Source organism: Uloborus diversus, chromosome 4 (assembly GCF_026930045.1).
Source record: "Uloborus diversus isolate 005 chromosome 4, Udiv.v.3.1, whole genome shotgun sequence".
In the NCBI taxonomy this organism is placed as follows: domain Eukaryota; kingdom Metazoa; phylum Arthropoda; class Arachnida; order Araneae; family Uloboridae; genus Uloborus; species Uloborus diversus.
This window is the reverse complement of record NC_072734.1, coordinates 143,231,601-143,244,577: the sequence shown is the minus strand read 5'-3', so window position 1 is coordinate 143,244,577 and position 12,977 is coordinate 143,231,601.

Genomic DNA, 12,977 nt, shown 5'->3' with positions numbered 1-12,977 from the left:
ATTTTATATAATTCAAGAAATTGTGGCATTTTCCAAAAATAAACTCCTACATCAGCAAATTATTGCTTCAGGTATCTATTCACTTGTCTGCGCTTTGTATAATTTTACAAGTAAAAAAAAACGGATTATTTTGTCAGCAAATATCTAGGAGAAATATAAACAAATGAGCACTGTCTGTTTTCGCGGCAAATCGGGATATGTCGTTCATGAATATACGTGTTTAAATCACTGACCTCTCAAAGCGCACTGCAATCTCCTAAAAAATGAAAACGCCACTCTTTTGAACGGTGAACGGTTTGAAATTTATAACATGGTATTGAAGCACTAATAGTTGGGGAATGTCGAGGAAACTGGAATGACAAAGAGAACTAAGCTTTTTCCAAATGAACAAATTGGAAATTTGTTTTGAAAATTTCAGTAAAAAAAAGAAAGAACATTGTATTTTATAATCAAACTTTCATTGAAACATTATTTTCCATTTTTAGTAGTAATTTTGAGTGTTCAAAAACTAGTGGAAATATTTCACTTTTTTATGGGAAAAGTGAAAAATAAAACATTTTTATAATGAAATATTTTCTATTTGACTGTAAAAAGTATTTTTGATCAAATGAATCAGTAAATAAAATTTTCAATGAAAAAATGAAAATAAAATGGAGCAATAAACAAATAACTTAATTAATTAATCAATTGATATATGAAGAAAAATAAATGACTAATGTAAGAGTTAATGAATAAGAAAATATGAAAAGGACTGAATAAATAATTGAATTACTAAAGGAAGGGATGTAAATAAGTCAAATAATACATGAATACGTAAGTGTTTTAGTAAATGAGTGAGTGAGTAAACAAAATAAGCTATTTCCCTTAACATCATCACTTTGCCCCTCAAGTACTCGACTACTTGAGCAAAATATTTAATACACAAATTTACTTAATATTAACTAAATAAATATTGCATTGCATATTATAAGGTATCAATTAATATTTAAAATGATGAGGACAAGACTTTTATCATTTTTTAATAGAAAAAATATTTTTTGACTTTCAACAATTATTACAATAAGATTATCAATTCTTGAAAATTACATGTTTTATCATATGCTTAATTCTTCGGCGGGTTTTTTTCCTGACTGGCATAGACTACATGTGCAAGTACATTGTTAAATTATTACCAGATAGGTGGCGCTAAGCGCAGAGGAAATATTTCACCTTTTCACTTTGCCCCTCTATTTCACCCTCCTGTCATGTTTCCTTTAGTCGCTAATTTCAACAGAAAACAGCTTAGAAGACAGGAAGTACATTTTTTCAGTTCGTTCGTTAGCTCATTTTACTTTTATTAGCCTTTAAACTATACAACCCAAGTAAATATATTGTTAATTCTTGTTTCTCTTTTCTTTTTTATAATGACTCATTCGGTTTTATCTGCATTTCAGTTTCTTGTCGCCATACTTTTTACGCCGGTCAGTTAATAAATTAAATTTAATTATTTTTACTGCCGACAGTCCAGGTTTGATTATTTACAGTGTAAATAATTTATAAATTTTAAGTATTTCATTTAATTGTTTTTAAATGAACTTTTTGGAAATTTAAACAACTTTTCTCGAATTAATGAAGTCATTCGAATGAATGAGCTTTATGTATGGGTAAAAAAAAAGCACAAATCTCAGATGAACAGATCATGAAAAAGAATGGCATTGCCCTTGGATAGTGGCAAAGTCTTCTGCCGTAGACAGATCAGTGGCAATATCTACAAAAGTGAGATTTAGAGACATTAGTTAAAACGCGTTTTTGATTTGCCAACACCAATAAAGTATTGAACTTCTTAGGTTAAAAAAAACTGTTTGTTTTCAGCGGAAATTCAATCAACATATTTGAACAATAAATCTGAAACAAGATAGGTAACCTACATGCAAATGAATGAAAAATTAAATATTTGTAGATACTGCCAATTACTAGTATTGAAATTAAAGTTTCAAAAATTTTAACTTTACGTTTCATTTGCCGTAGGATACTTTTTTCGGAAAGACATTAGCTTAATATCAGTGTTTAGAAAAACGCTTAACCAGCCAAAACTACCTATCATTCTGCCAGCAAAGGAAAAGGAACTAATTTAAAAAGTAAACTAAAAAGTATTAAGATGCTATTGCTATTCAGAACATTATACCTGCTTGGTAGAAAAATCAAACACATGGTTTGCAAATCGTAAAAACATCAGAACAATAAATGAGAAAAGAATAAGATAAGAATAAACTTGGAAAATGAGCGAAAAAAGTACCAGAGGAACAAATCCCCTAACACAATTCTAAAATAACTATTAAATTATAAAAATTTAGTTTTGGTTAAAACATTTAAGCAATTTTAAGATTTATGCCAAAAGAAAAGAAAAGGAAACATGAACACAGAGTTCAAGTTTTTCGTTAAAAAAATATGTGAAAACGATTTACTTCAATAAATTATCCATGATGCTAGATTGAAAATGAAAAACCAATAACAACTCCAAGACACCAATAAAGAAGCCAAAAGCAATTATAATTCAACAGACAAAAACTAAAAAGCAATTAAAGTTGAAGTTTTAAATAATAACTTAAGTTTTGAAATATTTAAAACGTAGGATTCATTTATTTATTAAAAAGGTAAAAAGAATAAAAGCTTTTACGCCGAAAAATGCATTTCAGGGGCATACATTACTTAAAATTTAAAATATATACTGAAATTGGCAATAACTGTGTGGAAAAAACTGTAAACAATAAAAAAGAAATTTCAATTTTTTTTTAAAAAAATCAGGTGTAAAGTAACATGTAAAAACATTATACCTGCCTGGTTGAGAAATTGAAAACAATGCGTTAAACATGAATATATAAGAACAATAAATAAGAAAATCAAAGTAACAAAAGCTCAAGCAGCAATAAAATTGCAAATTTATGGCTATATATAAGTGAATTATTATTAAGTTGATTAAATTCCTCATGAATTAATAACCTTTTGAGTGACATCATCCCATTTTCCGAATTGCAATCACTTTAGGGGAATTTAAAAAAATCATTTTGTTTTTACTGTAAATAAGAAGTTGGAATACCGCAGTTCACTTTTGAAAGACTCCAGTAGATTTAATTTAACAAAAACTCATATGAAAACAATCTTCATAGACTTTTTTTTTCAGTTGAATTTCGAGTAACTAATAGCAACATTGTTATAAAAAAATATTTAAAATAATTTAGCTTAAAAATTTAGTTAACCATCATTTTCATAACACAAAATCTTTGTTAGCAATATGCTTTAGAGTAAAACCATCAAAAAGTTAAAAGAGATCAAGAACTCAAATTCTAAAATTGTAATGTGTGCTTCTTTTTTTCTTTTTTAAAGCTATTTATGTATTTATTTACTTATTCGTTTTTGAAATTATCTTCGTTTTATGCATTTTTTTTCAGTTAAAGGAAACAACTTGGCACTTTGCATTTACATATTGCAAAGTACATTTTATTTCAAACATAGTGTTGATAGCTTAACTGAAGTTTCAAAATAATCTTCTATCTACAAAATTAAATGGCTATATGAGTAACAAAAAGATTATATGTGCACCATGCAACGAACGTTTCATAAATAGCCCACGAGGATTATTTTTCTATCCAATTTCTATGCTAAAAAAAAATCACCAACTTTTTTTTTTTAAGTTTAAGCTCTGCAAAATGAATGTACAACGCTGACAGAGCAAAAAATTCCGTAAATAGAAGGTCAACTCACCTTTGTGCATAAAATCATCAATAATCAACTGAAAAATATCCAATTTAGTTTCCTTGTGCCGCAAACAGGAACTGACATTTTAAAAATAGCGCTTGAAATCAGAACTAAAACGTAACGAAATCTGTCAGCTCTTCGGATGAAACGCTCTCGCTTTTTAATCGCGTTGAATGAATTTATCGAGTCTGACAGGTGAAAAGAGGACGTGTAGAAATCATTTTCCCTGCGAGGTAGGGAAAAGGGGAAAAACGAGAAGTTCGGGATTTGATTGAATCGCAAACAATTGATTTGAGTGTACTCATCGTAAAACTAATTTTTCCTAGCTACACAAGCATGATTAAGACCTGATCATTTTGCCCTTTACAATTAATGCAGTAAAGTAGTTAATCAGTAGAACAGCGAGGTAAAGTACATAATTCTTCACTGCTAATTATACAGATAAGAAATTTATTAAACAAATACTTTTTTCTTCGTATGCATTTTGTAGCAAAAATAAAAATAGTAATGACAGTAAAAATAATAATTTTAATCACAATTATAATACTAACAATAAAAAAATTATAAGTTACTATTATTATCATTGTTATTATTATTATTACGTATTATTATTATTATCATTGTGGTGGTGGGAAGATGATGGTTATAATGATGATTACGGTAATAAGGAAAATAATAATAATTATTTTTTGTAGTAGTAGTAGTAGTATTAGTAATAATGTTGATTTCAGTAGCTTGTAAAAACAACCCTGACAGATCTACGAGCTAATGCTTAGTGGGGCTCATTCTGTAGCTTGAAGATCCATGATTAATATAAAATTTAATAAAAAGCTGTGTGAGATTATTTGATAATGTAACTGAATTCATCGAGAAAACGGTTTTTTCTAGAGCTAAACCAAACTTTAACTGATTGCAAAAAAAAAAAAAAGCCTTACTTTTCAGATTGCAAGTACAAATGTAAGTTTATACAATGAATTGTCGACTATTTTATTCGTCTTAACCGAGCTAAACATAAATCTTCTTGAACAGCATGCGGTCCGTGAAAAGCAGGTTGAATATCACTGGCATATAGGCAACTGATAAATAAGATGCAATATATGATTCCACTCCATTTAACTGGAATTTAAAATAAATTTCGAATTTAATTTTTGCGGTAAAATTGTGCTAAACAGATCAAACGCGATGGCATGATCACTTGAATCTGGAACTGGTGAGTCCTGTGAATAAATTAATATATGAATGTATTCTTCTGCTAGCCACCAGCTACATTGCTAATCCTACGTCGGATCGCAATCTTCTTCATGTAACTTAATGGATACTTGAATGATAGTCGAAATGCATTTTTTAAAAACACATTAGATGCTTTTGAGAGGAAATCCCTGTCAGGACTTTTTTTTTTTTTTAGCAATCCGAGTTGCTTATTATCCTCACTTGACCGCTATTGACGTTCCGGTTCCTTTTTCAATGTTCCCACCTAATGATCATCTCTAGTAATATAAAAGACAACACTTCGTCCGTTTTTATAATGTACTAGCAAAAATACCCGGCGTTGCCTGGGTCAGTAATAATTATGAGAAACAATTGTTACTTGCCCTTGTTTTCTGTTTTAAGGGAAATAATTTAAAACAAACCTTTTTGACGTGATTAAAAATCGAGCTTCTTCCTTACTCATTAAACTAAAATAGCAATAAGTATAAAGAACAAAATAGTATTCAATTAGAAACGAAAGCACGACATTTAAGCATATACAATTTTGAAGAATTTCCGAAATATGAAATTAAACTTTAACATGTTTAAAAAGATTTATCTGTCAGTACTTTTTTTTTTAAATCTAAAACCTTCTCTGTATGGCTATTGATGTACGAACTGTTTTAAAAAATGTAGCCGCCCGTGACCCCTTACACTTGCTTTAGTTATTTTGGGAAATTTCAATTTTTGTGGGCACTTGGTGCGGTTTAAAATCTTACCAAATTTGCGAGAATAATTTTGGGGCACTTTCGATGATACTCCCCCTCCTTATTAATTTTTATTATAGAAATATTGTTGCTAGATGCTGAGATACTTTTGGTCAAAATAAAATGGCGCTAAACGGTTTCATCCGAAATGTTTCCAAAATAAGTAGTAAAATTTGGCGATTGTTTGAAATCGTGCAAAAAGAAAAATTAATTGAAGTTTTTGTGCAGTTTATGGATTTGCCTAATTTAGTTGAATTATTTTAAACAGTATTTTTTTTTTTAAGTATCTTTGATTGGCGATATTTTCTTTATATGGTGAAAGCTGAGAAACATTATTACGTAGTCTTTGGGCTCAAAAACAGCGACAGTGGAAAAAACTGCCAAATGCATCAGCTACTGAAATCTTTCTGAAAAAATTCTGGCGATATTTCTGCTGGTTGGTTGGATATAGTGAGCAAGTGTCCAATCAGCAAAAATAATAATAAACCATTAATTACATAAGTTCCGTTTAAAAGTAAAATGATCAGCCAAATCCATTTATTTTTAGCCAATCTTGTGGGAAAACGTTACTTTAAGATTTGACCTGAGAAAAGCCTCAAAAAGTCAGACGAAACGCAAAAATATTCAACAATTCTTGGGAGTTGAGATGACACACTAAATAATGACTTGGGTTGATGAAAGCCTTCGAACAGGGAACAAAAAAGCTCATAACTCGTTTTTTATACAACTTAGAAACTTCGAACAGATGCTATCTTCAGCAGAAAAATTGGCGCTTTCGATAGACATATAATATTAATATGTGCACGTTTTTTTCCACCCCAATATTGGTGCATTTATGCGAAAATTGGGACTAAAATAGGAATAAAAAGGGAACTATCAATCGGATTTTTTTTCGAACTGGTCTATAAACCTTCCCAATACCAAACCGAACAAACGGTGAAAGTTTCAGCCAAATCTGCCGGGTAGTTTCTGAGATCTTAGGGAACAAATTTACCAAACTCCATTTTTATATATATAGATTTCAATTGTTAAAAATATTTATTTATTTCATTTTACACAAACTACCGAATGGCAATACGTCATTGTTGAAAAGTAAAAGACGCACGAGATCGTGTTCGATAGATTTTTAATTTAATTGAACGACGATTTCTTGAGGTGCAACAACGTTACGTGTGATGTTAATAAAGTTTGATGTTTGTAATATAATGGAGTTGAATTTACATACGAAATTAGGGAGTTGTTTTATACCTTCTCGACTTCCTCCTTACCTTAGGTTGGTTTATACCTTATAGTTTTGTCATGCCTCGACGAAAACTAACCGATGTAGAACGTGCTACCGCACTACTAACGTGCTAAGATGCTATCGCAATTCGGATTGCGAAATTTTTTTTTTAAGGAAAGTTGCCACCATTCAAATAAAAAGGTCCCGAAGGGCCCATCACTAAACGCTGATGTTTTTCTTCATTTCTGCATCATTTGTGACGTCATCAAGACCACGCCTTGTTTGAAAAATCGGACATTTAAAAAAAATTATTTAAAAAATCTGTTAGGAAAATAAAAGTATTTTCTGGATCCATGTTTTTTTTTTTTTTTTTTTGCTCATTCTTTCCATTTCAATGACTAAAAGTAGTACTTTTGACTGAAGGAAACCATCCCATTGAAAAACCGCGTTTTGAGTTTAATACTAATAATAGGGAACTTTTTCTGTGGAAACCAAATAAGCTAACTTATACGATAAAATAACGTATAACGAATGACAAAAAATGCAAAAAAATATATAACATTGCAGCGACCACCCTTTACCAGCTCGCAGCAGTATGATACTCTGTATTCTCCTTTTTAAAGTCTCTCTAGATTTTTTTTTTTTAATTCTCTGCAATTTTACATTAATCTTTTGATTTCCCGGAGAATCTCAGATATTTTGTACGGAAAAGTTTTTAACAGAGATATTTACAACCATAAAAAAGTTTTACAACCGGTGAGAGGTTCTTAATGCAAAATGCTACAGAAATCAACCCTCTTCATATGTTGTATAATTTGCAGATGACAAGTTACTAGAATTGACTTATAATTCTTGACAAGAAGGTTTTTGATGTAGATGTTCCGAAAGAAAAGCCTTCCATGGTAACGAGTCATTATTTCCTGCTCTTCAGTCTTTGTTAACTTAAATAATTACATTGTTATTCCCAAGAAAACTTACCTTTGTGCTCAAAGCCCATGAAATGGTTTGTAGACACGAAATAAAATGCCGAGTTATGTGTATATCTTTATTGTTTAACTATAATTTGTATCATTCTTTAGTAGTCCATTAAAATATCAATATTAAATTTCCAAAAAAAAGATGAACAAAATGAATGATTAGCCATTGTGGTTTAATATGTTCTTATTGTTTATAAGATCTTAAAGTTTAATAAGTAAAATCGTAATTTAACTTCTGAACGAAATCAAGAGTAAAAGTAGATAATAAAATATTATAAAAGAAAATAATTAAATAAAGAATATGTTTAGATGAAAGAAACATAAGGTATACGATTTAATTTAGAAAATTTTATAAGGTATGTATGGTTTAATTGAAATTGGTTATAGAATTTTATGAAAACACTTATTACAGTCATTTTAAAAATATCTGTAAGAGACACAAAAGTGAATGTATACGTTTCTCAAATCTATATAGTTTATTCTAAGGTGCCCTTTTTTGTTTTAGTTACGCATAATATCATAATTAACCTTTAGTATTATTTTTTTCATAATACTCTAAATGCAGTAATTTGACTAACATATGATTTTCTTTGAAGATTCGATGAAGTGCATAAAAGCGCCTATGCAAGGTGATTCCAATTCAAGGTAATTCTGTACTTCGTTTTAATAGTTGATGAGTTTTACTTTTCTCACTTTAGTCTTAAATGAATGCAACTATGTGTAAACTAAATATTAGGAAGCAAAATAAAAGCAGCATGTTTACAAGTTATACTAATATTATTTGTTTATTTATTTATTTTCTCATTTATTATTATTTTTTTAAATTTGTTTCCCATTAGTTTATTTACTTGTTTTTGTGCTTTTTTTATTTACTGACTGATCCTCTACATCAGTGATTCTCAACCGATGGTCCGGCGGTCCAACTATTGTTCAATTGCACGTTAAAAAAATTTAAATTATTTTAAAAAAAAGGTATGATATTAATATCTGATAATATTGTACGATTTTTTATGAATGTTTATTTTTCTATGCATAATTAGTCAATTAATGCAGCAAAAAACATCTTTTTGCATCTCAAACTTATGTAAAATTTATTCAATGCCAAGTAATGGTTTATTTATTTTATTTTATTTATTTATGCGTATTATTACTTTGTAAAAAAAAATACATCACAGGTTCGCAAAATCGTTTCAAATTTTTTAACGCAAAAACATCAATTAATTGATAAAATAGAGTACCAATTTTAAGAAAAGAAAGAAAACAGAAACGACCTCATCGATGCGCTATTTTTTTTCTTTTTTCAAAAGTTTTTGCCGCTCCACGAGTAGAAAAAAGGTTGAAAATTTTGCTCTATATTTGGCGAAATGTTATTGAAAAAAGAAAGAAAGAAACTTTAGATTTGTCTGGGACAGAATTGAGAAGATTTGGTAATCGCTGTTAGTATAATTTATTAAACTGGAGCTTAAACTTAGAATTCGGATATGTTAAATATGCGTAAATAATTTAACCAGTTACCATTAAAAGCAATTCCTCATGCTTTATAACTTATTGCATTCTTCTTAAATTAATATTAACGAAGTTTTATCTTAAACTTTTGTAACACATGGTAAATGTGATAAAGTTTCCTCTTTTTCCTTCATTGATCCGCCATTCCATGCTGAAATTAATTCAAACTGCGTTTATGTACAACATTGAAAATTATATTTTAGGATGGGTGATGATACAAATTTCAGCACCAGGTGACACCAGTGAGTAGTATCGTTACGTTGCTAATCAAAATGGTGTACAGGAAATTAGTTCATCTCAAACTTTGTTTTCTTTTTAAGATAAATCTATGCTACCTTAATTTTTGGGACCTTCAAAGGAATGAAAATAAAAAATGCTGTATTTTACACAAAATATCGTTATTCGCTGCACATCTTTAGATGTGAAGTACAATTTTTTACTAGCCCCTTAACTCTTAAACTTATAACAGCAAAGGCCAAAATACTACAGACTTTTTCAGTGCTGAGAGTTGTACTAAAGCAGTGGTGCCTAACTTAGAGCAGGAATATAAATGAAGAGAGCAAGTCTAATCTTTGGCATAACAAAAGCTGAGGCTACGACTCCAAGTCAAGTGACTCACTAGCGACATGGTTGACACATTTTGCGTGAAACTAGCGAAAGAAATCGTTGTCTTCCAATGCTTTGCTTTTTAATCAATCACGTGACTTGAGGTCTTTGGTTTACATAAAAAAAATGTCTTCCGCCCTCCATTTTATTGCTTAATGAATGGTGCCTAACCTACGGCCCACGAAATTGATCCATATGGCCCAATGTTTTGTTTAATGTTACTTATTAAAAAGCATGATTAGTAACAAAGTCAGAAGTTTGGAGGAAAACATTTAGAAATTGGTTTCTGAAAAACATGTATTTGAAAAACAAAGCATTAAGTAATGATGACCGAAAATTATTTGTTTGACATTTTCTTTCCTTTGTCACATTTTCTTATGTTATTTAGAAAAGAATAAAATATTTGGAAATTTTATATGTGTTCTGACCTGCGAAAATAAATTTAATATGAGGCGTGACCCTCAGGCAGAAAAATATTGGACACCATTGTACTAATGTTATAGAGGGAATGCGCTGACAATACGAAACTAAATCTAAGACCAAATCGATTTATCAGTTAACAACAAAACACCAAAATTTGACATTAACAACTGATATTCACTGAAGCAAAAAATATTCACTAAAGTAAAAAAAAATTAGCGATGAATTTCCTTGACTTAAAGGGTTGTCATCGATCCTTCATTGCAATTCCATACGTGTAGACTACAGCGTAACCAAAGTTTTTTTTTTTTTTGAATAAGTATTCATGTTTTAATTACAAAGTAAGAAAATGTATTGTAAAAATAAATAAACAAACAAAAGCAGCATATTAAAAAAGATTTTAATTAGCAAAAAAAGATGGTGAAATTTTAAATTGTGTGCTATTTGTTACAGAACCATTATTGAGAAATGCTATTGCAAAATATTTTTAATGGTAGTACTTTTAAGAAAAAACATTCAGTTAGTTTCGTAACGTAAGGATCTTTTTTCCATTTTCTGCTGCTTTCAGAAGCAAATAATTAAAAGAACTAGTAACTTTTTCTAAAATGTAACGCAACTGTGCAGTCTCATATTGTTCATGCACTTAAATCTTATATAATTAAAAACTGAGCGTATGTACCTATGTATCTACAGTGGCTCCCAAAAGTCTTCGTACACCTACGACTTTCAACGAAATAGGCCCCAATCCATTGGTTAGAATTAATATTTCGGAATAGGTATTTAATTATAAGACCTATGATCAATTTTTAACAAAACTACATGAAAAGTTTTAAAAAAATATAAAAACTTAATTTTTTAAAAATCAAAAACCAAAAAGTGCCGGAAATTTTATCTCACAAAAGTCTTCGTACACTTTATAAAATGTCTATATATTATTGAATAATCTAACATTTGATTAGGTTATTAATTACTAGAATATCATACAGTTTAACGCGTATGACAGCATTACAGACATGACATTACGTATTATGACGTTTATGACAGCATTACGTATTACAGCATAACACGTTTTAAACGTCTTGGAATAGATTTCATTCTTTTTCTTTCTTTTTCTTGCGTAATTTCTGAGTAAGTGTTCAACCACACTTCGAGTCTTACTGTTTCGAACTCTATTTTCGTTTAAAAGCCCTATTTTCGAAATCTAGCCTCCAGATATCTCTAAATACGTTACATTAAGTTAAAATCTGGAGATTGAGGGGGTATTATCTAAACTTTAGGACAATTTTCGAGGCACTAGAGGCAAAAGTTGAAAACCGTGTGCTTCTTATCGTTATCTTGATAAAAAAAAAAACAAAGCTGTTTCCAATAACCAAATTTTTGGCTAAGAGTTCAAAATTGGTTTTTAAAATATTAAAAGGAACAGCATGATTCATTATTTCATCAAAAAATTACGAACTATCAAGTCCTGATGCTGATATGCACCCTCACACTAGAACACCTCCACCGTCCTGATTAACTGACCCAAATAAGTTCTTAAGATTATGTTCCTAATTTTTTCTTCTACTTACAGTTATACAACAATTTAACCAAAAATATTGAATTAATTTTTATCGGTAAGTAGACGTGATTCTAAAACGTTTTTAGCTTATTTATCATTGATTTTGCGACGAAAAGCGTAAGCTTTCTGTTTTTTGCTCGGCCAAGAAAGTTTCTGCGGGAAGAGGTCCCATTTAATCCAGCTAATCAGAGAACTTGGCGAACAATTTTAGGAGAAAATTAAATGTAAAATGTTTCATTTAACTCTGCAGAAACTTTTACAGCACTCAAATGTGTATTTTTCATAAATTTTTTAACTTTAAATCTCCGATCACGTTTTGTCAACTTTGCCGGTTAACCTTTTCTTACCTTGTTTTCGGTCCGATTCGTTTCTTTAAAGCATTTTATCAAGCACTTTACTATACAAATAAATAAATTAACTAATTTAGAGACATTTCAAACCAATTTACCATTACTGTGGGAAAAAAATTCAAATTTCGAATGGTGTTTGTGGTTTTTTACGAATACCAGCCATTTTAACGTAATAAACACAATATTAAGGAATAAATAAACAAAAAATTAAAGCCAAATGACTTTTAAGGGTCAACACAATGCAAAAATAATAAAAAAACGATATATGATGATTTTAATTATGAATTTATTCGAAAATATTTGAGTGTACGATGACTTTTGTGGCGTGTTATTTCTCTGTCTCTTCGTTTTTTGACTCATTTCAAAAAGAAGATCCATCAATATTTTGAAAAAACTACTGGGTTGTATTTAGAATGACATAGGAATGATGTGAAAAAATATTGAACTTCATATTCGAATTCAGTTTTGAGTTATTTTGGTTTTACTAAATAATTTCAAAGTGTACGAACACTTTTGGGAGTCACTGTATGTATGTCCAAGCTTCTTCCCCCGAGCGACAGTGAACTAACTGACCATCGAATCTGGTATCGATGGATTCGTAATCTTCCCGTCTTCATGTTTGGCTATTTAACATAATCCTCCGATAGT